The 5354-nt window shown below is 43.6% G+C and overlaps 1 pseudogene; it reads left to right on the forward strand.

Annotated features, from left to right (window-relative positions):
* Window positions 1-4965: 4965 nt before the first annotated feature.
* Window positions 4966-5108, forward strand: LOC145296482 (U2 spliceosomal RNA; annotated as a pseudogene).
* Window positions 5109-5354: the final 246 nt, after the last annotated feature.

A 5354-nucleotide genomic window follows, 5' to 3' on the forward strand; every position in this document is an offset into this window, starting at 1 on the left:
TATTGTCTCTTCCTGTGACAACACAGTGTTAATAATGGTCTCCATTATTTGGGGTGCCACGTCCAGCCCAAAGCCTAGTCTGGTAAGGCAGTACCACACATTGGTAGGTGCCTCACAAGTTTTCCACACAGGGAGAATACTGCTCGCCTCGTGAAGACATCGGGCACTTCAGGAACTGCAGTTCCGCGCCTCCATTTCAAAGTCCCTCGCTCCTGTCGAACGTTCAGACTCAAGACACGAACACCATTCACCAAACGTTCTAGATCCTTGCATGTCAAACCAAACTCAGCCAGTACCACTACCGTCTGAAATGGCCACATTGTTTCACTGATTCGAACCTGCGCGTATGCTTTTCTTAGATCCAGCAGGGACACATTGGAACCCTGCTGGCGCCACTCTCGTAACTTGCTAGCACAAACGTCAGCATCTGCCGTGAACACATCAACATGCGTGTTCAGTTCGCGATAGTCCATTGGGCTCACCTTTGCTTTGTTGTGCTGAGCGACTGCCATCAGCGGAATCAGGCCTTTGGGAGGTCCAAGTTTTTCATAGGGGTAGGGAATCAACCAGCCATCCTTGATCCAATCACGAAGTTCCTCTTCATATGCAGGCCTCATTTGGTCGGGCACATGGTACTCTGTTACCTCATTTCGCAGTTTGGCTGGTTCCTGGTTTTCCGACCCCTTCCACACGGCTGTCCAAGCCTTCTGCTGCTAGTAAAACTCGACAATAAAGTCTGGCTGATCAATCTTCAAAGCAGTACACACTGGAACCTTCTCCTGAAACTGTATCGCCCCCGTCTGCGTTATGTGAGCACAACCTAGGGCTTTGATGGCGTCATAGCCTAGGAGCAGGTCCAAGCTGAGCGGTTTCTCGAGTATTACCAGTGCTTCGACGTTAGCTGAATTTCCAGTGTTAGTGCGAATGTTCACAGTGCCCACCCTGCAACATGGCCGCATCGCTCCACTGAGGGTGGTTAATCTAGTAATCTTCTTCCAAGTGCGGCAGAGGCCCGCACTCACTACGGTGCGAGAGCACGCAGAGTTGAAGAGTGCTGAGCACAATGTCTCATTGACACAGACCTGAATGGTCGGAAGCGCCTCGTTCAATTTCTGTTTGGGGAAGAGGTCGACGCTTGCACCTTGTCCCCGACCCCGTTTCCCGAACAAACCCGGGCCATATGACCATTCTTATTACATTGATAGCAGCGAATAGCTGTCAGTCGCCACCGGCAGTTCCTCACAATGTAGCCCTGGTTATTACACCTATAACACATGACTTCACCGTGCAGGATGGACCCCTCGGACGGTCTATCTAGTATTCTTCATCACGGTCCTAGCCCGGTCTACCAGGTCGTTAAGGGACAATGAAGCTATGCTTGAGTTAGCTCGCAGGAGTTGTTTTGCTCCGGTTGGGAGTCCTGCCAAAAATTTGTATGTGAAGGCTCGCTCAGGCATCCCACCAAACAACACCGTCAATTTCATCAGCTCGGCCAAATAAACGTCGACAGTTTCACCGGGATGCAAGGTTCTTGCCTCAAATTGCTCCCAAGCAGTGGTGGGGTCGATAGCGAATGCCTTGTATAATTCCGCCTTGATCCTTTCATAATCCTGTTTTTCCTCATGACTAAGCTGTTGATATACTGCGAAATCCCCACCGGACAGACGTAGAGGAACCACATGTTCAATGTTCTTCACACAGGAATGCAGTTTCACCTTCTCCACCCAGGCAAATACAGGTCGAGCCGTCGAATTCCGGTATTAATTTGAGGTCGAATTTGTTCCCCATTACGCCAAAATAGCTTGACGTTAAATGGGCTGGTAACAGCAAAACAAAATAAACCAAATACAATATGCAAAAGTCCAGCTAGAATTCGTCACTGACAACTTTCTTTCTCAACTTCCAGCACGTCTCTCCCAACTGCCTCTGCCAACAGAATTTTATCAGAAAACTGATCCCATTCCATTTGCATACATGTGCAGTGGAAGATGAGATCTCGTGAGATTCCACGAGACTACACCTTATAAATCCATGGCTGCCATCTTTAATTTCTCTTTCTCTCAGATCCCATCCAAAGGTAAGTTGTATGGCCGCACGACACACACACACGGGGGCGCTTTCCTCTTTGAGTATTACATTGAACTCTACAAGGTAAAAACAAAATACCAACACACCATCGAACAACACCTTTGTATAAATCCAACCAATTCTTGCGACCTGGAAGAAGAATGGTTGTCAATCAGTAAGATCATTAATGCATCAGCCAAAGCTACAGTCGGTTTAAAGAAAAAGCAAGACTGGTTTGATGAAAACTGTGCTGAAATTAATCTACTCATTCAAGAAAAGATAAACGCCCGCCATGCTCATGAACAAGACCCTCGAAACCGGTATAAGACCAACATCTACAGAAACTGTAAAAAAACAGTGTTAATCAAGATTGCAGGAACTAGAAAACAAATGGTGGCAGTGGAAAACTTTAGAATTGGAGGCTTTTGTGGAAGCCCGTGATCTTAGAAATTTCCATGCCGGTGTAAAACAAATTTTTTGCCCTCTCAGATCCTCAACGGAAAACACTCCTTGCAGCTGAGAATGACACTATCCTCAACGATCCACAATCAATTCTAGATCGTTGGAAGGAGCATTTTTCCACTCTACTCAATAAAGAATCTGCCGCAGATGGAGACTTTCTCAAAATGGTGCCACAGTACCCAGCACAATTATGTATGAATGCACCAGCATCCTTTCCAGAATTTCAGATTGCGATGGAACAAATGAAATAAATAAAACCTGATAATACCCCTTTCAAACTTATCCACCGTGGTGGACAACATCTGAAAACAAAACCATTCACTCTCATTCTTAAGATGTGGAAAGAACGTGAAGTACCAAAGGATCTGAAAGATGCAAAAATGGTAACCCTCTTCAAAATGGGTAACCGAAAATCATGTGGTAATTTCCGTGGGACTGCCCTTTTGTCTATAATGGGGAAAATCTTTGCCCGTATACTACTGAATCGCTTGCTGCAAGTAACGAAATAAGTCCTCCCAGAAGCTCTGCTCCGCTTTCGTACCTCTTGGAGGACAATACATATTATTTTCAGTGCTAGACAGCTTCAGGAGAAAAGCAGGGAACAACAGAAACTCCTCTTTTTTGTATTTTATGACCTACAGAAAGCATTCGATAGCGTTTCAATGTGGCGGGTCTCCCGTGCTCAGGTCAACAATTGACCTCAGGCTTTGGTCGTGATCATCTACCGGAAGTCGTCCACATGAATTCTCTCTGCGTATCTGTGTTGAATTCTGGTGAAAAGCAAAAGCAAAGCTTTGCATGCACCGGAAAGTAAAGATAGACAAAATCAGGGGTTTCTATCTACGAAAGGTTAATTTCACAAAAGTTACAGATTTTTTTACATATGTATATCGTTCAGTTCATCAAAACATTTTAAGTTTCACAAATCTGTTTCGTCACTGGATGGCTGGTCAGGATAGGCGGGAGGGGAGCATCCTTGGAGCGGGTGTTGTTCTCTCAAGATTTCGGCGCAAATCTGGTAATTTCAACCGGGTGTTGGCTTTTTATAGAGATGGTCACAGGGTGGGTCGGTCGATCCTTTTAACCAATCGGCATTCAATGCGTTTTCTGGGGAATTCTAGATCCAATTGTGTGTGAGCAATTCAGCAATACGACCAGAGTTTTGTAATCTGAGACCAAAAATGAAATCCTTTTCACACGACCTCAAGGGGTCAAAACCTATCATTCAGAGAGCTAGTCTGAACGGGTGTTCTCCAGGTTAACGAGTACAAATCTCGTCAAACAATAAAATATATATCTTTTTTTAAGTACAAGCATATCACTTTTGATACGCGCCGCTGTCCGGGATTCAATTAAACAATCTTAGCATATTTGCCCGGTCTTCCTCAGGTCCCAGGGGGGTCTCAACCTCCCCAATGGGGAGCAAATCGCTCCCTCAAATGGTCATATTACATCCGCCCCCCTTTAGGCATATTGCTTTGTATAGAACTAATAGGTCTAATCTTAGCACACCTCTTCGCCCTTCTCACAGCTCACCAACAGGTTTCTCACGTTGGTTTACCTGTCAAGAAAAGATAACATATACATAGTTTGATAGCCACCCTCCAACGAGGGTTCTCCCCCTTATTTTTCATACAAAAGTTCTTAAGAAAGTCCTTACAAAGGATTAAGGAAAATCAAAAGTTCATTGGAAGTAATAAAATACAGAAGTCCACGGTTCCATTCAGGGTAATTAAGTCTCTTTTCTTTTCATCATGCATTATGAAAGTGTTTGCTTGTTCCTTTTTTTCGTAATTTACGATAATAACTAAAAAAAAATCACCATTTATAAATGTCACTCACAGGGTTTTTTTCAGTTCGTGAATCCTGTATTTCTTAATTATCAACTTATTTAAAATTGTCATTTTTTAAAACTCATAAGAGTTATCTCCCCTGTGTAACAAAGTTTTGTTTTTTTTTCAAATTAGCACTCGGATTTTTCTTAAGGATCTACGAGAGTCATTTCCTCGTTCTCATCATTTTTAGTTGCGTGCAAGCAACTCTGTAAGTCACTCCGTCGGTCGGGCGGTCGGTCGGTCGGTCGGTCGGTCTGTAGGTCGGTCGGTCTGTCGGTCGGTCTGTCCGTAACACTTTTGTGCTTGGCCTTTTTGGTTAAGATCAAAGGCCTATTGTTAATAGATGCCGATCTTAGCTTTTTAAGCTTTTCTCGGCCTTTTGGCCGGGATCAAAGTGTAGTATCTTTCCGGCAGCAAGCAAAGACCATATGTGGGGTAAACCCCACATATAAGACCTTGGTCAATGTAGGCGCAACCCTTCATACCAATTGTCACTATCCAGCTCCCCTACTCCCCGGGGAGTTGGTCCCTATTTCCCCTTCACTCCTCACTTTAAAAATTGGCCTTGTGCCTAATTTGCTCAGTGGGGGAGCAAATAAATACTGCTTTTCTTGGCCTTTTGGCCAAGATCAAAGTGTAGTATCTCTTCTTACTGCGTGCTGTATTTATGTTTGTAACTTTGTGATATAAAGTGGGTGAACACTTTTCTGCATTAATTTAATGTAAAATGATCACCCACTTTACAACCAGTCAGTCTCAAAGCCATTCAAGTCATTCTCCAGATCATTCAAGTTGTTTTTGAAGGATTCCAGTTATTTTTTAAGCATTCAAGTCATTCTTAAGGTCATTAAATTCATCCTTAAGTTCATTAAAGTCATTCTAAGTCATTTATTTTTATTCATTTAAGTCATTTCAGCCCATTTTTCGGTCATTTTAGTTTTTCTTTAAGAATTTCATGCCAATCCTACATTCACGCATTCATTCATTACA

Source organism: Euprymna scolopes, chromosome 16 (genome assembly GCF_053919585.1).
Source record: "Euprymna scolopes isolate OS-2025 chromosome 16, ASM5391958v1, whole genome shotgun sequence".
Classification (NCBI taxonomy): Eukaryota; Metazoa; Mollusca; class Cephalopoda; order Sepiida; family Sepiolidae; genus Euprymna; species Euprymna scolopes.